Source organism: Trachypithecus francoisi, unplaced genomic scaffold (assembly GCF_009764315.1).
Source record: "Trachypithecus francoisi isolate TF-2019V2 unplaced genomic scaffold, Tfra_2.0 Lachesis_group0, whole genome shotgun sequence".
In the NCBI taxonomy this organism is placed as follows: domain Eukaryota; kingdom Metazoa; phylum Chordata; class Mammalia; order Primates; family Cercopithecidae; genus Trachypithecus; species Trachypithecus francoisi.
Window position 1 is genome coordinate 55,207,749 of NW_022681453.1, and position 23,896 is coordinate 55,231,644.

General features: G+C 45.9%; 1 protein-coding gene across 2 annotated transcripts in view; it reads left to right on the forward strand.

Moving 5' to 3' along the window:
• HRH1 (histamine receptor H1) overlaps nucleotides 1-23,896 on the forward strand; it is a 113,226-nt gene that overhangs the window by 56,284 nt on the left and 33,046 nt on the right. The window contains exon 1 of one of the 2 annotated variants that reach the window (XM_033210682.1): nucleotides 18,514-18,630. The exons of the other annotated variant lie outside the window; for it this stretch is intronic. The gene's annotated coding sequence lies outside the window, so the exon portion shown is untranslated. Of the gene's footprint in view, nucleotides 1-18,513; nucleotides 18,631-23,896 lie in introns of those variants that run through there. 2 annotated transcript variants of the gene reach the window in all.

A 23,896-nucleotide genomic window follows, 5' to 3' on the forward strand; every position in this document is an offset into this window, starting at 1 on the left:
CCACACAAGAGCAGGATGAAGAATTGAAAACTGTGTTTGCCAAACTTTCACACTCCCCTTCGCCATTTTGTCACGTCTCTTTCCTGCCTGTTCTATTATTTCCTCAACACTTTTCTTTAAAACAATTTTAGATTGGCTCCAGTTTTTCCTTTTTTCTTTTTTGAGACAGGATCTCGTTCTGTCTCAGGCTGGAGTGCAGTGGCGCACTTTTGGCTCACTGCGACCTCTGCCTCCCGGGTTCTAGTGAGTCTTGTGCCTCAGCCTCCCAGGCAGCTGAAATTCCAGACATGCACCCCCACGCCCAGCTAATTTTTATATTTTTTTGTAGAGACAGAGTTTCGCCATGTTGGCCAGGTTGGTCTCCAACTCCTGAGCTCAAGCAGTCCACCTGCCTTGGCCTCCCAAAGTGCTGGAATTACAGACATGAGCCACCACGCCTGACCACTCCAGTTTTGTTTTTTGGTTTTTTCATTTTTTGTTTTTTGGTTTTTTTTTTTTTTTGCTTAGCTTCCTAACACAATACTATCTGTTAAATCAAAAGTTTGAAAAAATTTCACTTGAAATCCTTCTACTATGATAAAGTCGCAGTGAACAATCTACAATTTTTGTAGACTTTTCTGCAAGCATACACACCCATACATAAAATGTTACAGAAATATGATTATGTATCATTTTGTCATCTTCTTAATTTGACTATTATGGACACCTTCCCATATCAGCAGAGAAAGTCACACGATTATTATTATTATTATTATTATTATTATTTTGAGATGGAGTTTCGCTCTTGTTGCCCAGGCTGGAGTGCAATGGCGTGATCTTGACTCACCGCAACCTCCGCCTGCCAGGTTCAAACAATTCTCCTGCCTCAGCCTCCCGAGTAGCTGGGATTACAGGCATGCACCACCATGCCTGGCTAATTTTGTATTTTTAGTACAGACGGGGTTTCTCCATGTTGAGACTGGTCTCGAACTCCTGACCTCAGGTGATCCGCCTGCCTCGGCCTCCCAAAGTGCTGGGATTACAGGCGTAAGCCACTGTGCCTGGCCAGCCCCATGATTATTAATCGTTGCATACCATCCCAGTGTTCTTGTGTGCCAACATGGACCAGTCCCATAATGACTGCTGTTTGTATTGCATCCCATTTTCCAATAATAAAAACAACACTATGATGAACATCTTTTTGTACCCTGTGGGATGAAAGATTCTCCAAAGTAGAATTGCAGAGCCAAAGAATATGTACATTTTAAAGATTTTGAGTAAAAGCTACAAAACTGCCCACAGAGAGCAATAATTTGCATCACCCCAGCTATGAGATGCCAGTTTCCTTCACCCTCACCTGCCTTGTATTGCCCATGTAGATGCTAAAATCTAAACAGCCCAATCAGGAAATACTTATTAACAGAGAGATTTGAAAATAATTGATTTGTGATGGTAATTTTTTTTTTTTTTTTTTTTTTTTTTTTTGAGACAGAGTCTTGCTCTGTCCCCCAGGCTGGAGTGCAGTGGCGCGATCTTGGCTCACTGCAAGCTCTGCCTCCTGGGTTCGTGCCATTCTCCTGCCTCAGCCTCCCGAGTAACTGGGACTACAGGCGTCCGCCACCAAGCTTGGCTAATTTTTTTTGTATTTTTTAGTAGAGACGGGGTTTTACCGTGTTAGCCAGGATGGTCTCGATCTCCTGACTTCGTGATCCACCTACCTCAGCCTCGCAAAGTGCTGGGATTACGGGGGTGAGCCACCGTGTCCGGCTTGTGATGATAATTTTTTTAAGAGTCTTGCTCTGCTGCCCAGGCTAGAGTACAGTAGTGTGATCATAGCTCACTATAGTCTCAAATGTCTGGGCTCAAGCAATCCTCCCACCTTAGCCTCCCAAGTAGCAGGGACTACAGGCTTATGCCACTATGCCTGACTAATTTTTATATTTTTTGTAGAGGTAGGTTCTTGCTCTATTGCCCAGGCTGATCTTGAACTCCTGGCCTCAAGTGATCCTCCTGTTTAGGGATCTGGGTATTATGGGCATGAGCCACCGCACCTAGATTGTGATGCTAATTTTTAATTGCCTAGAGATTCTTGACACTTTTCTTTGTACCTTTAGTGTGATAATAAAACTACCTACTTCTGATCTGTGTGATGGAATTAAATATATCAGTGGTTCACAGTGTTTGGCTAGTAGACCTAACTTCCAGAGTCACTACTGTTTTAGTGCAGGCTGCTTATATAACAAAATATCATGGACTGGGCGGCCTTAACAGCAAACATTGATTTCTTACCAGTCTGGTGGTTGGGAGTCTGAGATCAGGGTGCCACTGTGGCCAGGCTCTGGTGCGGGGCCTCTTCTGGCTTGCAAGGGGCTACCTTCTTGCTGTGTCCTCACATAGCAAAGGACTGGTGACTTATTACTCCATTATTTTGGTGAATTAGTACTCCATTTTATAGAGGAGGGAGCTGAGGCTCAGCTAGTAAAGGATGAGGCTCAGATGTGGAGGTGAATTCTAACTGGTTGCTCATCCTTATTCTGCTACACTGCCCAGATAGACCCTGAACTTCTGGGGTTAAGGGCCTTGTCTTGCTTGTCTCTGGATCCTATCCCAGTGTCAACATACGGTAGATTACATCAAATGCAGTTGTCATGAGACACAGTGAAGACTTTGGCATTAGATGACTTAAGTTTGAATTCCACTTCTTCCCTTACTGGCTGGGTGACTTTGTCATTGGTTTTTACATCTCTTATGTGGAGTTAATAGGGCCACGTGCAGTGGCTCATGCCTGTAATCCCGGCACTTTGGCAGACTGAGGCAGGCAGACCACTTGAGCCCAAGAGTTCAGGGCAGCCTGGGCAACATGATGAAACTCTGCCTCTACCAAAAAAGATACAAAAAATAGTTGGGCTTGGTGGTGTGTGCCTGTGGTCCCAGCTACTCGGGACGCTGAGATGGGAGAATTGCTTGAGCCCAGGAGGTCGAGGCTGCAGTGAATTATTGAATGTGCCACTGTACTCCAGCCTGGGTGACAAAACGAGACCCTGTCTCCAAAAAATGAAAAATTTTAAATTGAGGTTAATAATCCCAACCTTGCAAAACTACTCTGAGGATAAAATGAGATGGTGTGTACACCCAGTACACCCAGTAAGCACTAAATAAAAGCAGCTATTGGCCGGGTACAGTGGCTCACATCTGTAATCCCAGAACCCTGGGAGCCCAGGGTGGGCGGATCATTTGAGCCTAGGTGTTTGAGGCCAGCCTGGGCAACGTGGTGAAACTCCATCTCTACCAAAAAATACATAAATTAGTCAGGTGTGGTGGTGCACATTCACAGTCCCAGCTACTGGGGAGGCCAAGGCGGGAGGATTGCTTGAGCCTGGGACGCAGAGGTTGCAGTGAACCAAGATTGCACCACTGCACTCCATCCAGCCTATGCAACAGAGCAAGATCTTGTCTCAAAAGAAAAAAAAAGCAGCTGTTGTTATTTTTTGTGTGTCTGCTTAGTCCCCAAAGACCACTAGATCCAATAAGTAGAGCATCATGCAGTTAGAGATGACTCCAGGGCCCTCAGAGCGTTGTAACATTCATTCATTTATCATTGATTGATTCGTTCAGAAACTATCAGTTGAGTGCCTGTTATGTGCAAGGCATCAAAATACGGTGTTGGACATGACAAGATCATAGCTCTTAAAGAACTTACCTTCTAGATGGATTGAGGCAGACGATAAAGTAGCAAGCAAACAAATCAATTTGTAATTCAAATAGTGGTGGATGCTCTGAAGGAAAATAAAGTAGGCTAAGAGGTTAGAAATAACAAGAGAGGGGCACTGTGGAAGAGAGTCATTTAGACCAGTGGGTAAGGAAGATGGCATCTGAGCAGAGATCTCAACGAAGTGGAGTGCACCACAGGAAGATTTTAAATAGCAATGTTGGTGCCCAAAGCCAGCAACTGACAGGGCCCTCAGACCAGCTTTGTAATTCATGAGGAAGGGGTGTGAGCCAGAGCTGCATCTGGTGGCTCCTTATTCCAGTAAATAACAGTAATAATAGAGCGAGGTCCTTTTGTTTCCACCTGCTAAGGGAGTACCTACTGTCAACATGTAGCTTCAACAAATTAAGATGTGAAACGGTGTTTCATAATCACAATTAGGCATTTCTATTATACTTCATGATCACAGGCTTAGACAAGTTCTGGCCCCCTCTCCAGCTATGGCTTGTATCGAAGGCCCAGGGCAGCTACATGCCCCAGCACCGGATCCAATAAGTAGAGCATCATGCAGTTAGAGATGACTCCAGGGCCCTCCTGGCTATGACCCAGAGAGCAAGTGCTGGGCAGAGTCCGGAAGCTCAAGTCAGGAAGATAAATGAAGACAGTTGGGATGGCCAGGGGCCAGGACTGGGATTTCAAGATTCTCCACAACTCCTATTTGGCCAGGAGCATTCTGACCTCTGCCAGGAGCTAAAATGTGCCTCTCTGTGGTCTGAGAAAGGTTTGGGATCACTTCAACCTTTAAGTGTAGATGCAGAAGGCTGGGACTACTGGGACTATTCCTGTGGTTTGGGGAAGTATATCTTAGACAGCCTGCATCAGATTCATTGGAGATTCTCTAAAATGCAGTGTCCGGGTTTCCTCCCAGACCTCCCGAATCAGAGTTCCTGGAATCTGCATTTTTTTTTTTTAATTATACTTTAAGTTCTAGGGTACATGTGCATAACGTGCAGGTTTGTTACATATGTATACTTATGCCATGTTGGTGTGCTGCACCCATCAACTCGTCAGCACCCATCAATTCATCATTTATATCATGTATAACTCCCCAATGCAATCCCTCCCTCCTCCCCCCTCCCCATGATAGGCCCCAGTGTGTGATGTTCCCCTTCCCGAGTCCAAGTGATCTCATTGTTCAGTTCCCACCTATGAGTGAGAACATGCGGTGTTTGGTTTTCTGTTCTTGTGATAGTTTGCTAAGAATGATGGTTTCCAGCTGCATCCATGTCCCTACAAAGGACACAAACTCATCCTTTTTTATGGAATCTGCATTTTAACGTATGCGCTCCCAAGTTTGAGAATAGCTGGTTAGTTGGCAGTGGGGCGGGCGGGGTGGGGGCAGCCAATCAGAAGAATATTTGCTATTGGGATTGTCCTGGGAATGCCAGGGCACACGCTTGCTGTCCTGCTGTCAGATGGCCACCCCCCCAGATGCGATGTCTTTTGCCTCTGAGAGAATTGTGACAGGAATAAGGACAGGAATTTCAGAAGTTTGCAGAGTAGATTTTCCTGCTGTGAGGCAGTGTATGTGAGAAGGCTCTGCCTTCCTTCAAATGAGAAGGAAAAAGAAAAGAAAAAGCTTTATATATGTGTGTATATATATATATTGGAGGCAAATGTGTCACTTTCAGATGGGTTATTTTCCAGTCTGGGCACAATTTTCATTTCTCTCTGGTGAGTCATTGTAGACATTGGCTTTTTCTCACTGCCTCTTGTTAGCAAAAGGACATATTTCATGGAAGGGCTGAGACCCATCTGGGGCAGGCCTGGAAAATCTACTCTGCAAATCCAGGTAGAGGACCCACTGGGGCCCCACACATCACAGGGCCCCACATAGTCCTGTGCCGTGGGAGCCACAGAGACTCCTGGCAACCAGGGCGATGGGCACTTCCCCCCTTCCCAATTAGCCCTCCTTGTTAACTCACATCTTGCCTTTCCATGGGTTGTTTCTAGACTCTCTGGCCACCATCCTGCTGGTTTTAATGAGCAAAAGTCCCCAAGTACCTTTCGCCATTCATTCGTGTGGTCCATCAGTATTATAGCATAGCAATTAAGGACATGGGTTCCGGGAGTTATCCTTTAGTGGCTCCCTGTTTCATCAAAAGCAAAACCAAAGTTTCTGCCATAACCACAAGGCCCTCCATGATCTAACCCCTGTCACCTCAGTTTATCTCCCCTCACTCACTCAGCTCCAGCCACACTAAACTCCTTCCTGCTTCTCTAACATGTCAAAGATGTGCCCACCCCAGGGCCTTTGCATAGGCTGTTCCCACCTCCTTTGATGTTTTTTTTTTCCTGCAGATCTCTACATGACTCACTTCCTTTGGATCTCTGCTGAAATGTTGCCAGATCACCTTGACCACCCTATATAAACAGCAGACCCACTTAAGCTATCACTAACCCTCTTTCTTCCCCATAGCGTTTATCACCACCTGACACAGTATTTATTGACTTGTATTTTTCTTTAGGATATGTTTCTTCCCGCTAGAATGGTAGCTCCTTGTGGACAAGCACTTTGACTTGATTACTGTTATTTTCCCAACATGTAGACTATGGTTAGCACATTATAGGCCTTTAATAAATAAGTAAATATTGAATGAATTAATTAATGAATTCATTAATGAATGAATGCCTGGCCCTGTTCCTTACTAGCTGTGTGACCTTGGGCTCCTTAGCATCTCTGAGCCTCAATAAAATGGACATGGCTATAGAGGTTTGCAAGATAAAGGAGAGAATACAAGTCTGTTTGTATGTTTTAATAAAATACCCGAGACTGGGTAATTTATAAAGTACAGAAATTTATTTCCTTTGAAGCCTAGAAAGTCAAGACCAAGGTGCCAGCAGGTTAAGTGTGTGGGGAGGGTTCCCTCCTCATAGGTGGTGCCATCTAGGGTGTCCTCCTGTGATGGAAGAGATAGAAGGGACAATGTGTTCTCATATGACAGAAAAGACGGAAGAGCCAGACAGCTTTCTGGAGGCTCCCTTATAAGGGCATTAATCCCATTCACGAGGGTGGAGCCCTCATAGCCTAATCACCTCCCAAAGCTCCAAAATGAATTTTGGAGAGACGCAAACATTCAAATGACAATGGCATGTAAGCCCGTTACATGGTGACTGGCACACTCAAAGCTTTCAATAAACATTGGCCGCCCTGGACTGTTACTACTTTAGACCAGCAAAATAAGGTAGAATGTGCTAAAGAAAATCAAAAGTGTTTACAAAGGACTGTCACGTGGAGAGAAGATAGACTTTCTGCCGAAGTGGTTGGAATGAGGGAAGGCTCCTTGCTGGGTGGCATCTGAGCTGGGCCTGGGGCAGGGCAGGGTCTCAGAGTGTCAGTGTGGGGTGTGTGGAAGGGTGGTGTGGGAAGATGGAACAGCACGAACAAAGAGGCAGAAGATAGAATGTTCAGGGACAGATCAGATATGTTCGCCGAACTCCAGAGGCTGCAAAACAAGAGGGGGAGGGGAAACAGAATAAGGAGATGGAAGCATTTTTTTCCTTTCTGGAAGAAGAGAGGCTGGCTGGTGCTTTCCAAAAGCTGTACAGCAGTGAAACAAAACAAGAAGTCTGATTTATAGCCCCCTTCTTGGGGCAGAGTGCTTCGCAGTTAGTAATGCAGTCTTCTGAGAATCATTTTGTTGGTGTGTCACAACCTTCCTGAAGATAGACAGAAGTTATTAGGTGTTTGTGATTCTCGTCTTGAGGGTACCTGCAAATAACCCTAAATGGGATATTACATCCAAAAGAAACCCGTCGGTAATGGTGGGATTTCTGGGCACTATGGCCTTCTGCTGTCCTGTAGACTGGGAGGAAATTCAAAGCACAGCTGTCAGGGGAAACTAAGATGGATGATGTGAGGGAGAAAGACTGAATGGGCTTTGGAAAGCAGGAGACCATGCATTCCCCAAGTATTCATTCATTCATTCACTCATTCATTCATTCATTCAATGAACACTGAATACTTACCACATACAAAACAGTATATTCAGGCCAGGGGCCCAGAGGCCAGGACTTTGGACACTTTGTATATGTTTAATTTTCTCCCTGATTTTTTAAAAGCCTTCTATAACCTGAGGAGGCTGGGGAGGCAGCATAGGTTTCATGTCACATGACATGTCAGCTCCAGTTGATTTGTTGTGGCTAACCAGAGAGTTCTGATACTACAGTGTGGATTTACCAGGATAGAATCTGGTGATGGGTTCGTGACATCAGCCATGGGTTTAGGATGGGAGAATCGTAGGACAAATGCCACATGTTTGCCACTGCAGGAATGAATTCCATAGATACCTATAATATGCTGACCTGAAGGTTTGCAACAGAATAAAAATAGTGTCTTGACTCTGCATACTTGGTGAGTGTAATGTGGCTGATCACTTACCATGGAGAGCTGTGAAAATTCAGGACAATAAAGGTGACAAGAATTGACGCTCCAGGGTGATAACTCAGAAAGATAGTTCCTCTCCAAGAGGTGGTGTCCCAGGCTTTTACCCTTGTCTTATCCACCCCTAATCTAACACTTGTTTAAGGCATCTTCTCCAAATATTTGACTTTGTTCCCATGGAGACCTTTTTGCACTCGTATTTCACCTTCTTGTGTCATGTAGAATTCATGACATATATAATATATACCATGTATAATACAACTGAAATAAACAAGTTTGGAAACAACTCACTTGGGACCAAGGTGACTCTTACTCATTGTACAGCTGAATGGTTGGGAGCAGAAGGTGTGAAAACAAAAGCTGTTGGGTTGCTGTGTTTTACAAGTGGCAGGGGTGAGGGACTTTGGCTAATTCAGTGAATCAGTTAAGTGAAAGTGAGTTAAGACAGCTCTTCCTACTAATACACAGTTGTCTTTTTACCAAAACTATGGATTTACCTACACATATACATTCTGTTTTGTAGCCTCCTTTTTTTTTTAACTTAAACAAGTATTAGAGACATCTTTTCATGTCATAAATACTCTTCCACAACAAAATTTTAAATGGTTACCTGGGATTCCATGTTAGGGATCTACCACTTAATGGATCCCCTGTTACTGGACTTGCATGTAGTTCCCAGTTTGGAACTATTAGAGGAAACATTACCTTTTGGATCCCAATATGGGTAGCTGAGGGCACTGAACACTCCCTGAGTGGTGAGCGGTGGAATTGAACATTAAAAGAGAATAAAGGATGAGAATCTAAAATGCAGCCACTATGGGAAACAGTATGGCAGCTCCTCAAAAAATTAAACATAGGATTATCATGCCACCCAACAATTCTGTTTCTGAGTAGATACCAAAAGAATTGAAAGCAGGGTCTTGAAGACCCGTCTATACACCCATGTTCATAGCAGCATTATTCACAGCAGCCAAAGAGTGGAAGCAGCCAGTGTCCCTCAGTGGATGAATGGGTACACAAAATGTGGTGTGTTCATACAATAAAATGTTATTCAGCAACAAAAAGAAAGGAAATCCTGTGATATGCTACAGCGTGGATGAAACCTGAGGACATTATGCTAAGAGAAATCAGCCAGTCACAAAAGGACAAGTAGTGTAAGAATCTGCCCATATGAGGCCCCTGGAGTACTCAAACTCATAGAGACAGAAAGTGGAGACCAGGCGCGGTGGCTCACGCCTGTAATCCGAGCACTTTGAGAGGCTGAGGCAGGCGGATCTCTTGAGGTCAAGAGTTCAAGACTAGTCTGGGTAACATACTGAAATCCTGTCTCTACTAAAAATACAAAAAATTAACCAGGCATGCTGGCATGTGCCTGGAATACCAGCTACTTGGGAGGCTGGGGCAGGAGAATCACTTGAAGCCAGGAGATGGAGGTTGCAGGGAGCGAGGGTTGTACCACTGCATACCAGCCTGGGTGACAGAGCTAGATTCTGCCTCAAAAAAAAAAAAAAACAGCCGGGTGTGATGACTCATACCTGTAATCCTAGCACTTTGGGAGGCCGAGGTGGGCGGATTGCCTGAGCTCAGGAGTTCTAAACCAGCCTGGGCAACATGGTGAAACCCCATCTCTGCTAAAAATACAAAAAAATTAGCCAGGCGTGGTAGCGTGCGCCTGTAGTCCTAGCCACTTAGGAGGCTGAGGCAGCAGAATTACTTGAACCCCGGAGGCGAAGGTTACAGTGAGCTGAGATCATGCCACTGCACGCCAGCCCAGGCAACAGAGAGAGACTCCGTCTCCAAAAACAAACACACAAACAAACCCCCCAAAAAAACAGAAAGAAAAACAAAGTGGGGCGAGGTGCAGTGGTTCACACCTGTAATCCCAGCACTTTGGGAGGCCAAGGCAGGCATATCACCTGAGGTCAGGAGCTCAAGACCAGCCTGGCCAACATAGTGAAACTGTGTCTCTACAAAAATGCAAAAATTAGCCAGGCATGATGGCAGGTGCCTGTAATCTCAGCTACTCAGGAAGCTGAGGCAGGAGAATCGCTTGAACCCAGGAGGCGGAGGTTGCAGTGAGCCAAGATGGCGCCACTGCACTCCAGCTTGGGTGACAGAGCAAGACTCGGTCTCAAAAAAAAAGAAAAAGGAAGTGGAATGGTGGGTGCTAGGGGTTGGGGGAGGGGGAAATGGTGAAGTGTTCAGTTAATATAGAGTTTCAGTTTTACAAGATAAAGAGAGTTCTGGAGATTGATTGCACAACAATATGAATGTACTTAACATTGCTGATCTGTACACTTTAAAATGGTTAAGATGGTAAATTCCGTATTATATATATTTTACACAATTAGAAAACATTTTTTAATTTTTAAGGGAACAGAGGAATAGATATAGGTGTTAAGTATAACAGCTGCTAAGATTATTAGAAAATGAGACAACCAGACATTATATACCACATGGAGAAACCAAGCCCCACCTGTAGTCTGACCAAAGGGATCAATCCTGAGCCTGAGCCAGTCTCTGGATTCAGCTGGCAATTCTCAGGACGACCACAGGACACAGCAGTGTGTTGAACAGAACTTCAAGTGTGCAGTCAGCAACATCAGCCCAAGGGAGATGCAACAGTCAAACTTCCAGATTCTTTCAAGGAAAAAGTATAACGAAGTAAAAGGATGAATGAGGAACCCACACATTTAAAAAGAATTAAAAGGCAGGGCCGGGCGCGGTAGCTCAAGCCTGTAATCCCAGCACTTTGGGAGGCCGAGATGGGCGGATCACGAGGTCAGGAGATCGAGACCATCCTGGCGAACACGGTGAAACCCCGTCTCTACTAAAAAATACAAAAAACTAGCTGGGCAACGTGGCGGGCGCCTGTAGTCCCAGCTACTCAGGAGGCTGAGGCAGGAGAATGGCGTAAACCCAGGAGGTGGAGCTTGCAGTGAGCTGAGAAAGGCAGCAAATTTTTCAAATGGTCAAGAATGTAGTATCTAGGTATGTACATTTGAGGAAAAAAACAATTTTAAGCCGGGCACGGTGGCTCATGCCTGTAATCCCAGCACTTTGGGAGGCCGAGGTGGGTGGATCACAAGGTCAGGAGTTCGAGACCGGCCTGGCCGATATGGTGAAACCCCGTCTCTGCTAAAAATACAAAAAATAATTAGTCAGGTGTGGTAGTGGGTGCCTGTAGTCCCAGCTACTCAGGAGGCTGAGGCAGGAGAATAACTTGAACCCAGGAGGCAGAGGTTGCAGTGAGCTGAGATCGTGCTACTGCACTCCAACCTGGGCAACAGAGTGAGACTCCATCTCAAAAAAAAAAAAAAAAATTAAAAGACACAAGAGTAATTCCTTAAAAGTCAGGACAGTAGTTTCTTGTGGGGGCCATGGATGGGACAGGACACATATGAGGGGCACACAGCAAAGTTCTCTTTCTCATTTATTTATTTGTTCTTGAGATGAAGTCTTGCTCGGTTGCCCAGACTGGAGTGCAGTGGCATGATCTCGGCTCACTGCAGCCTCCACCTCCCGAGTTCAAGCGATTCTCCTGCCTCAGTCTCCTGAGTAGCTGGGATTATAGGCATGGGCCACCACGCCCAGCTAATTTTTTGTATTTTTCCTGAGATAGGATTTTACCCTGTTGCCCAGGCTGGTCTCAAACTCCTGACCTCAGGTGATCTGCCCACCTCAGCCTCCCAAAGTGCTGGGATTACAGGTGTGAGCCACAGTGCCCAGCCTTATTTACTTATTTGCTTATTTATTTATTTATTTTTGGAGACAGAGTCTTGCTCTGTTGCCCAGGCTGGAACACTGTGGCGTGATCTTGACTCACTGCAACCTCCACCTCTTAGGTTCAAGCAATTCTCCTGCCTCAGCCTCTGAGTAGCTGGGATTACAGGCATAAGCCACCACGCCCAGCTCATTTTTTGTATTTTTAGTAGAGACGGGGTTTCACTATGTTGGCCAGGCTGGTCTGAAACTCCTGACCTTGTGATCTGCCTGCCTCGGCCTCTTAAAATGCTGGGATTACAGGAGTGAGCCACCACGCCTGGCCTAAATTTTCTTATAAACTCATATTGCCATGCCTAAATACCTCAGGGGGCAGTGACTCCAGAAAACCACACAAACCTAGCACATGAATTAACGGATTATTATAAGAATTCTGGAGATGGGTGGTGGTGATGAGTGCATGGTTGTGTGGTTGTGAATGTAGTTAGTATCATTGAACTGTGCATATAAAATGGTTTAAATGGTAAGTGTTATACTGTAGGTATTTTATCACAGTTAAATAAATGGGCCGGGCGCTGTGGCTCACGCCTGTAATCCCAGCACTTTGGGAGGCCAAGGTGGGCAGATCACGAGGTCAGGAGATCGAAACCAGCCTGGCCAACATAGTGAAACTTCCCATCTCTACTAAAAATACAAAAATTCACCGGGAATGGTGGCACATGCCTGCAGTTCCAGCTACTTGGGAGGCTGAGGCAGGAGAATCGCTTGGACCTGGGAGGTGGAGGTTGCAGTGAACCGAGATTGAGCCACCGCAATCCAACTTGGGCAACAGAGTTGAGACTTTGTTTCAAAAAAAATTTTTTTTTAATTTAATGTGTAACAATTCAATTAATGCACTGGTGTCTGCTGCAAGACACGTCCATTCAGTCTACCCTGAATCCCCAGGAAGATTTCTTCCTAAGATGTCCTTAAATTGACAAATCCTTTAATGTTAGACCTTGTCAAAATGCTTTAAGGAGCTGTTTAGTTTCTTTCTTATTTATTTTAACTGTGGTAACTTGTTTTTTTTTTATCAAAAATCTTCTGAAACAGGAAGGGAGGAAGTATTGTCCACAAACAGATAGTCACACAGACCAAGGTTAAAATCCAGATTCTGCCTTTTGTTAGTTCCATGACTTTTGGCAAATTACTTAAGCTCTGTGAGACTCAGTAAAAGTAATCTGGAAAAGTAATTGTAATAGTAATTACCTCCTAGCATTATGGTAGGACTTTAATAAAATAATACCTATCAATCCCCAAGCACCACGCCTGGCCTGGGGTACCTGCTATAAATGTTAGTTGTTTGATTCCAAAAAGAATTGGACCTGGGTCTAAGAAACCCCAAGTACCACTATCAACTCCAACCCTGACTTGCTGTATAGTCTTGGTAAAGCTGCTTGTCTCTGAGGCCGGTTACCTCATCACTGTCCTGAGAATCCCTGTCCTCTGTGAGAACAGTACTACTGAGGTGGAGGGTCCTGTTTGTTGGTACGCAAGGGGCTTAGGAATGAGGCTGCCGGTGCAGAGCTTGCAGTCACTCCAGTAAGCAACTAGCAAGAGGAGGTGTGGAGCTGCAGGGCTGCCCATGCACACCAGCAGGTGAAAATGTGCCTTAGACACACAGCTGAGACAGTAAATTGGTTTCCGTCATCCTGCGCAGGGAAGATCATGCTGGTTTTACCCTTCTTGTTGGGCTGCCTCTTGTAAACCTTGTTTGCCCTCCTTTATCGGACTGTGCTGAACTTAAAGAACAGAGAAATTGAGGTTCATTATAGCAACCCCAGGAAAGGGTGGCCTACCTCTCAAAGATCCACTTTTTCCCCCTGCATTTATCTGTTTTATGTAAGTAGAATAATAATGCACACATTATTTTGCTACATTTCATAATTTTACAATTGTTCTATGTCAATAACAAAAAAAAAAGAAAACCAACCACAGAGACAGTTTTATTCAGAATCCTGCTTCCCCAGGAGCATAAAAGAGACCAATCCCCGATTCCTTAACTGAGATGAGGAGAAATCAAGTTAAATGTTAAATAGAGTGTGAGTCACTGCTCCCGAAGTATCTGGGCATGAGAATATGAGTTTATAAGAAAATTTGACTTAAAGTGTAACAACTCAATGCACTGCTGTCTACCACAAGACACCTCCATTCAGTCTACCATGAATTCCCAGGAGGATTTCTTTTTAAGATGCCCTTAAGTTGACAAATCCTCTAATATTAGACCTTGTCAAAGTGCTTTAAGGAGCTGTTAAGTTTCTCATTTAGTTATTTATTTTTAATTGTGGTAAAATATCCATAACACGGGGCCAGGCGTGGTGGCTCATGCCTATAATTCTAGCACTTTGGGAGGCCAAGGCCGGTGGACTGCTTGGGCTCAGGAGTTTAAGACCAGCCTGGGCAAATGGTGAAACCTCGACTCTACTAAAATACAAAAAAAATTAGCCAGGCATGGAGGCATGCACCTGTAATCCCAGCTACTTGGCAGACTGAAGCAGGAGAATCGTTTGAACCTGGGAGGCGGAGGTTGCAGTGAGCCGAGATCATGCCACTGCACTCCAGCCTGAGGAACAGTGCGAGACTCCATCTCAAAAAAAATAAATCTATATCTATACCTATATCTACCCATAACACTTACCACTTTAACCATTTTATGTGCACAGTTCAGTGACACTAACTACATTCACAACCACACAATCATGTGCCCGTCACCACCATCCACCTCCAGAACTCTTCACCTTGCAAAACTGAAATTCTGTACCCATTAAACACTAACTCCTCTTTCCTCCTTCCCGCAGCCCCTGGCAGCCACCATTCCACTTTCTGTCTCGAGGAATTTGACGACTCTAGGGACTTTATATAAGTAGAATCATGCCGTATTTCTCTTTCTCCGATTGTCATATTTTACTTAGCAGAATGTCCTCAAGGTTCATCCAGGTGGTACCACGTGCCAGATGCCCTTCCTTTTTTAAGGCTTAAAAATATTCCATGGTGTGTGAGGACCACATCCTGTTTCCCCATTCATCTGCTGATGGATATGTGGGTTGCTTCCACCTTCTGGTGATTGCAAATAATGCTGCTATGAACATGAGTATATCAGTTTCTCTTTAAAAGTCCAGTAATCCTTTATTCCAGTGATGGTGTAGTTGTTCGGATTGTACAGGGGAGCATCTCAGCTAGATAACAATAGTCACTTAATAGCTCTCTTGAGCACCTACAGCCTGTATAGGAACCTGTTGAGGAACTGGGTAAACAGCAATGTAGCAGGAGGCACAGGACAGGGTGGGAGTGAGGGTGGGTGCAGCCACAGCTGGAAGTGTGCACAGCTGTAACTTCCCAGCATTGAGCGGGTCCTCATGGGAACAATTTATGAAAACTATGATTATTTTTCCATTTCCTAGACTCTGTGATTGTTTTCACAAGAAGCTAAGTGGTTCCTGTGTGATTATATATCCCAGGTGTTGTGTGGAATTTTAACTAAAATACCGAAATCTAGGGCGATTTGCCTATCACACATCCACTTATTCAACTTCCCCCAGCAAGTTCACAGCACTATGTAAAATGCTTAGAACCAGTGGAGGTTTTTGGGAGTTCTGGAAAACAAGAGGAGGGAAAAATCAATGGGGAAAAGTAGGAGTGAAGCAGATAGCCACTTAGAAGAACATGGCAGGCTGACAGGAAAGTACAGCGGCCGAGTGTCTGCTGGCAAGCTGCACGTCAGGGCCCACTTGCACAAGTGGTAAGGCAGAACTAGTGGCCCCCTAGACCCAGGGAAACATAAACTCTCCATCCTAAGACAACACTACACCCTCTCACTCCTAATCAAGGCCCTTACATTCCACCATTGAAGCGCATTAAATAATAGTTGTCCAAATGTATGGAAAAGGATTTTCTCTTTTCAGAGCCACTCTTTTAAAATGCAGACTCTCCAGCCGGTCACAGTGGCACATGCCTGTAATCCTAGCAATTTGGGAGCCCACGTTGGGCGAATCACAAGGTCAAGAGATCAAGACCATTCTGGCCAACATGGTGAAACCCCATCTCTATTAAAAATACAAAAAGTAGCTGGACGTGGTGGTGTGCCTATAGTCCCAGCTACTCAGGAGGCTGAGGCAGGAGAATCACTTGAATCTGGGAGGCAGAGGTTACACTGAGCCAAGATCGAGCCACTGCACTCCAGCCTGGCAACAGAGTGAGACTCCATCTTAGAAAAAAAAAAAATGCTGACACCAGCTAGGTCAGGGAGACCCTAACCCAGCAGCACTAGAGGAATTAAAGACATACATACAAAAATATAGAGGTGTAAAGTGGGAAATCAAGGGTCTCACAGCCTTCAGAGCTGAGAGCCCCAAACAGAGATTTACCTATGTATTGATTAACAGCAAGCCAGTCATTAGCATTGTTTCTATAGATATCAAATTAACTAAAAGTATCCCTTATGGGAAACGAAGGGATGGGCCAAATTAAAGGAATAGGTTGGGCTAGTTAACTGCAGCAGGAGCATGTCCTAAGGCACAGATCGCTCATGCTATTGTTTGTCGCTTAAGAATGCCTTTAAGCGGTTTTCTGCCCTGGGTGGGCCAGGTGTTCCTTGCCCTCATTCCAGTAAACCCACAATCTTCTAGCCTGGGCATTATGGCCATCATGAACATGTCACAGTGCTGCAGAGATTTTGTTTGTGGCCAGTTTTAGGGCCAGTTTATGGCCAGATTTTGGGGGGCTTGTTCCCAACAACAAAAAAAGGCCAGGCACAGTGGCTCATGCCTGTAATCCCAACCCTTTGGGAGGCCGAGGCAGACAGATCACAAGGTCAGGAGATCTAGACCATCCTGGCTAACATGGTGAAACCCCGTCTCTACTAAAAATACAAAAAAATTAGCTGGGCATGGTGGCGGGCACCTGTAGTCCCAGCTACTCGAGAGGCTGAGGCAGGATAATGTTGTGAACCCAGGAGGTGGAGCTTGCAGCGAGCTGAGATGTTGCCACTGCATTCCAGCCTGGTGACAGAGCGAGACTCTGTCTCAAAAAAATATGTGGACACTCCTTACAGAGCTCTCCGAATTTCAAGGCCCTTTAGAGTTTCTCCAGCTTGACTGTTCTCAAGCTGCTCTGAGGGGCCTCTGGGGAGTCTGGGGCAAAGAGGGGGAGTCAGGTAGACAGGGCTCTGGGTTCCACCACTCCACTCCAGCTACAGCAGCAAGCTGCTTCTATCTGTCTTATCTAAACGTTCACATAAACCAGTAGTTGTGCTACCGAGAAAAGGGGGAAGGGGGAATGTTTGCAAAATCCCCGATCTTGAGCAATCCCCTTGTTTAACAGAGGAGGCCTGCAGAAGTTGAGAGAAGTGTTCAGAGTCACACAGCAAATTCATTCAACAAATATTTTTTACTGTGCCAAACACACAGTAAACAAAGATGAGTGCAAAAATCCCTGCCCTGAAGACTGGGCTCTTCTCTCCAGGATAACTCTTCTGCAGGCTTGAGGGGATACGGAGGGCATTGTCAGCAAGGAGGGGGATGGCCTTCCCCCATGATACATTCCAGCCACATCATCCTGACACCCCAAATATGAGTGAGGCCATATCTCCTGTGCATGCAAAAGGGAACACACATTTGTTCTCTTTAGTGTATTGTCCCTCAACCATCTCGTTTCACTCTTCTGAAGCCGTGCAATGTGCATGCCTACCATGTGCCAAGCAGTTCTAGCATGTGAGGCTACAAAGCTGAATAAGATGGGGCCTCTGCTCCCACGGATCTTCCAGCCAAACAGGGGAGAGAAAAGCTCTACATAAATGATCACAGTAGAGTCAGCTCTATGCACTGATAGCTTATCAGCCTTGGAGTCTGGATCAGGGAAAGAAGAGATACATCTAGTTAAGGGAGGAAGCATTGGAATTGGGCCTCTCTTCTCTTTCCAACTTTCAGGTTAAGAAATTGGATGTTGGAGTCAGGCAGCAGCCCTTGCTTTCAAGCCCAGTGGGCCTCATAACTGTGTGAGCTTGGACTAGGGGTGTAGGTTCCCAGGGCCTCATCTGAAAAGTGGGGGTGATAATTATAGTTCCCACTTCCGAGGGTTGCTGTGGGGATTGAATGATAGCACACAGGTCCAACTCTTATCCTTGATAAATGTGCCCCTTATTTAAGGACTTTAGGGATGAGGTGAAGATGAGACAGAAGCTCTCCAAAGGCTCTACCCAGGCAGGGAGCAGAGAGGGAAAGGAGGCAGCGTGGAAGTGGGTGCTCTACCTGCGGCTGCTAAGAGCCACACACAGGAGGGGTGCTAGGAAGTGCCGCAGGAAAGGGGGAGCAGGGCCAGGAGACAAAGGGACCCCTCCAAGGCCAAACTGAGGACTTGGGTCCCTGGAACTCATTTGTGAGTTCTAAAAGTTTTCTTGTAGATTCCCCAGGATTTTCTACAGACAAGCGTGCTGGGATTACAGGCATGAGCCACCGCACCTGGCCACAACCCAGCTTTATAAGGGTTGTAATTGAGATCTGTGCAGAGTTCAGCAAAGTTCTGGAGAAGGAAGTGAATTAACGCAGCCAAGTGGGACGGAGGAATGCCTAAAAGGAAGTGACATCAGAACTGGGTTGTAAAGAACTGAATGTCTTGCCAGGTTAAGAGGACGGGAACAGGCATTTCCGGCAAGAGAGCAGCTTTTGCAAAGGTATGCGGTGTACACAAGCAGGGCCTGTTTTGAGAGAGTGGAGAATCACAGATGAGGCTGCACAGTAAGGTAACACCAGATGGAAAAAGGTCTGTGTAATGGCTCAAATGTATTGACATATGACTAGCCACTGCCTGGCACCCTGCCTCTATTTCCAGAGTAGACCTGTTTATCTCTTGAGCATTTGTCAAGCTGATTGGAGTAATGAATACAGGAAAGAGGGCACTGGGAAAGCTAAGCTAATTTATATTAGAAATTACATGATACCCTTCAATAAATCAGAAAGATCAGAAAGATCGAAGAGTGGGTGAGAAGGGAAAAGGGTCATTAAAAGGGAACCAAGGCAACCTGGAGTTTTTGAGAGAGAGAGATTTGAGGGTGAGCAGCTGATGCTGTAGCTGGCACTAGGGGGTGACAGATGGGAGAGTTAAGTTTTTTGTGATGGTGTTGTGTCTGGAATTGGTGGGTTCTTAGTCATACTTCAAGAATGAAGCTGCAGACCCTCGCGCTGAGTGTTATAGTTCTTTAAAATGGTGCGTCTTAAGTTTGTTCCTTCTGATGTTCCAACGTGTTTGTAGTTTCTTTCTTCTGGTGGGTTCACAGTCTCACTGGCCTCAGGAGTGCAACTGCAGACCTGCAGTGAGTGTCACAGCTCTTAAGGCGGCACATCAGGAGTTGTTCGTTCCTCCCATCCAGGGCCAGGGTTGTTCACTCCTCCCAGTGGGTTCGTGGTTTCACAGGCCTCAAGAATTAAGCTACAAAACTTCACAGTGAGTGTTACAGCTCATAAACACCGTCCACACCCTAACAGTGAACAGCAACAAGATTTATTGCAGAGTGAGAAAAACAAAGCTCCCACACTGTAGAAAATGACCACAGCAGGTTGCCATTGCTGGCTCCAGCAGCCTGCTTTTATTCCCTTATCTGACCCCACCCATATCCTGCTGATTGGTCTATTTTACAGAGAGCTGATTGGTCTGTTTTACAGAGAGCTGACTGGTCCATTTTTACAGAGTGCTGATTGGTGCGTTTACAATCCCTGAGCTAGACACAGAGTGCTGATTGGTGTGTTTACAATCCTTAAGCTAGACACAGAGTGCTAGAAAAGTTCTCCAAATTGCCACTAGGTTAGCCAGATACAGAGTACTGATTGGTGTATTTACAAACCTTGAGCTAGACACAGAGTACTGATTGGTGTTTAACAAACCCTGAGCTAGACACATAGTGCTGATTGGTGCGTTTACAAACCCTTAGCTAGAAGTGGAGCTAGACACAAAAGTTCTCCAAGTCCCCACTAGGTTAGCTAGATACAGAGTACTGATTGGTGTATTTATAATCCCTTAGCTAGACATAAAGGTTCTCCAAGTCCCTACTAGACCCAGAAGCGCAGCTGGGTTCACCTAGTGGATTCCACACAGGGGCTGCAGGTGAAGCTGCCCACCAGTGCTGCACTGTGCGTCAGCACTCCTCCGCCCCTGGGCCGTCATGGGACCGGGCGCCGTGGTGCAGTGTGCGGTGCGTGTCAGGGAGGCTCCGGCTGCGCAGGAGCCCAGGAGTCGGGGGAGGCTCAGGCATGGTGGGCTGCAGGTCCCGAGCCCTGCCCCGCGGGGCGGAGGCAGCTGAGGCCCGGTGAGAATTCCGGCAGTGCTGGGGTATTCGGAACTGGCGCTGGCCAGCGAGCGCAGCGCGCATCCCTGGTTCCCGCCCGCGCCTCTGTCTCCATACCTCCTGGAAAGCAGAGGGAGCTGGCTGCAGCCTCGGCCAGGACAGAGAGGGGCTCCCACAGTGCCGTGGCGGGCTGAAGGGCTCCTCAAGCGCTGCCAGAGTGGACTCTGAGGCCGAGTAGGTGCCGAGAGTGAAGACTGCTAGCATGTTGTCACCTCTCAGTTTTGCCTGTTGGAAAGTCTTCAGTAAAGGTTGAAGTTACTTTTCTATATCATTTTATTTTCTGGATATTGGACTTGAATTTCTTTTTAATGTGATCATGGGGCCGGGCATGGTAACTTTCACACAGAATTCAATGATCTTTCTTTTTTTTTTTTTTTTTTTTTTTTGAGGCAGAGTCTCGCTCTGTCGCCCGGACTGGAGTGCAGTGGCCGGATCTCAGCTCACTGCAAGCTCCGCCTCCCGGGTTCATGCCATTCTCCTGCCTCAGCCTCCCGAGTAGCTGGGACTACAGGCGCCCGCCACTTCGCCCGGCTAGTTTTTGTATTTGTAGTAGAGATGGGGTTTCACCGTGTTAGCCAGGATGGTCTCGATCTCCTGACCTCGTGATCCGCCCGTCTCGGCCTCCCAAAGTGCTGGGATTACAGGCTTGAGCCACCGCGCCCGGCCCCTCAAATGATCTTTCTAAAACCACAAATCCAATTCCCCTACTCAAAACTCTAATGGCTGGCCACTGTTGTCAGAATATACAGAAACCTCCTGACCCCACATGTGTGATACAAGGGTAACAACCCAAATAAACCTGGACTGTTTTGCATCCCGTCTACCTCTGGTATCTTTTGGTGTGTGTGTGTGTGTGTGTGTTTTTGAGGCTGAGTCTCACTCTGTCACCCAGGCTGGAGTGCAGTGGTGCCATCTTGGCTCACTGCAACCTCCACCTCCCACGTTCAAGCGATTCTCATGCTTCAGCCTCCTGAGTAGGTGGGATTACAGGCACCCACCATGAAGCCCAGCTGTTTTTAAAATTTTAGTAGAGATGGGGTTTCATCATGTTGGCCAGGCTGGTCTCCAACTCCTGACCTCAAGTGATCCACCTGCCTCGGCCTCCCAAAGTGCTGCTGGGATTACAAGTGCCCGCCACCACGCCTGGCTAATTTTTGTATTTTTAGTAGAGACAGGGTTTCACCATGTTGGCCAAACTAGTCTCAAACTCCTGACCTAGGTGATCTGCCCACCTCAGCCTCCCAAAGTGCTGGGATTACAGGCGTGAGCCAACACGCCTGGCCTTACATTTTCTTTATGTAGATACACACCCATAAGGAGGCCTGTCTGAGCTGCACAGGACTTTGGTCTCCACCTGAGCATCATCTCCCTTTCACTTCTGGAGTGCTTGGAGAGATCTAGTCAAGACCACTTTCTTTGTGGTTTCTTGACTTGCCCACACCCCCTGGGAACTTCCTCTCTCGGAGAGTAAATAGAGTCTGTCCTTAGATAACACTTGCCCGAGACACCAGCCAGAAGTAAGATTTGCTGTCAGTCACTAGGGAAATGATTGCTGTAGGAGCTGGCCAATTAATCAGCAGGACAGAAAGTTCTTGGATGAACTAGGACAGGCCCCAGCCATCCCTGAGGCATATCAAAAACAAGGGGAGAATTGGGAGTCTTACTCACATTTCCATCTCTGGTGGCTTGGCCTAGCATAATACCTGGTACCACATTATTGTTTAATTAATAGTTCCTGAATATATTAATGAATTAGCATCACATGAAACTCTGAATGCGGTCATATTGGGTCAGAACTGTGGTGCGTTAAAGACAGGATGCATCTACTTACACATCACTTACTGACCTCCTCCTACCATGATTTGGCTTTGGTTAGGAAAGTGATTCACAATATTGGTTGCATTGGAACCATCTGGAGAGTTTTAAAAATCCAGGCCAGGCAGAGTGGCTCCTACCTGTAATCCTAGTGCTTTGGGAGGCCAAGGCAGGAGAATTGCTTGAGGCCAGGAGTTCAAGGTCACAGTGAGCTATGATCTTGCCACTGCACTCCAGCCTGGGCAACAGAACGAGAACCTGTCTCCAACAAATTTTTTTTTTTAATCCTGAAACCCAGACACACCCAGACCAGTTACATCAGAATCCAGTCCAGGAGTGGTGAGTCCTCGGCATCAGTATTTTTTTAAAGCTCTGATTATGATTCCAATGCGCAACCAAGTTTTAAAGCCACTGGGCTAGGTGCTGGAAATATAAGTGGTCCTGCCCTTGTAGGGATCAAAGTCTAAGTGAAGGACACCTGAATTCATTCAATGGAATATAGTGGACCGGGCGTAGTGGCTCACGCCTGTAATTCCAACACTTTGGGAGGCTGAGGTGGGTGGATCACCTCAGGTCAGGAGTTTGAAACCAGCCCAGCCAACATGGCAATACCCCATCTCTACTAAAAAAATGCAAAAATTAGCCAATTGTGGTGGCACATGCCTATTGTCCCAGCTACTCAGGAGGCTACGCAGGAGAATCACTTGAACCCAGGAGGTGGAGGTTGCAGTGAGACAAGATCTTGTCACTGCACTCCAGCCTGGGCAACAGAGTGAGACTCCGTCTCAAAAAAAAAAAGAATATAGTGTTAAATGCCTTAATAGAGATATGGAGACAATACTGTAGGAACTCAGAAGAAGAAATGCTTAGATATGGCTAAGGGATATAGGAAAGCTTCAGAAAAGAAGGAACAGTTAAGATGGGCTTTGTAGAATAAATAGAAGTTCATTGATATTTTCCTTCCCTCTGCCTCCCTCCCTTCCTTTTTCTTCCCATCTTGTTTATCAACCTTTCCACCTCTCCTTTGTCCTTTTCATTCTTCTCACCTACTTTGTTTCAGGTGGGCTCTGAAATAGGTCCATAAAGAGACAATAGTAAACATAAATGAAATGCTAATCTGCAAGACACATCCTCTTCCTGGAGAAGAGAATCCTGTGTGTAGAGCCCCCCAAAACTGAAAGAACCTGGGGAGTTTGGGGACAGCAAGTTCATTTTTGCTGGAGTGCTGTGGTTCAAAATATGAAGGAAATGTCATACCAACAGCCTAAGGAGTTTGAACTTTTCCTTCAAGGCATTTAGAAGCAAAACAATATATGACAAGATTTAAAACAGTGTTTACCACATCTTGGGTGTTACCTGAAGTGACTGTAAATGTTACAGAAATGTACCATTAACTAATATTGACTCACTGATTTTCAAGTCTTACTTGTATATTTAAGTCCTTCTGATTACCTCCAAGAGAGTCTCAATTTGGTGTTGGGATGTTTTTATTATTTATTTATTTACTTTTTTATTTTGAGACAAGAGTCTCGCTCTGTCACTCAGGCTGGAGTTTAGTGGCATGATCTCAGCTCACTGCAAGCTTGGCCTCCCGGGTTCACACCGTTCTCCTACCTCAGCCTCCTGAGTAGTTGAGACTACAGGCGCCCGCCACCACGCCTGGCTAATTTTTTGTATTTTTAGTAGAGACGGGGTTTCACCGTGTTACCCAGGATGGTCTCGATCTCCTGACCTCGTAATCCTCTTGCCTTGGCCTCCCAAAGTGCTGGAATTACAGGCGTGAGCCACTGTGCCCGGCCAGTGATGGGAGGTTTTTAACACCTATCTTACTCTTGCTAAGGTTTCTCTTTTA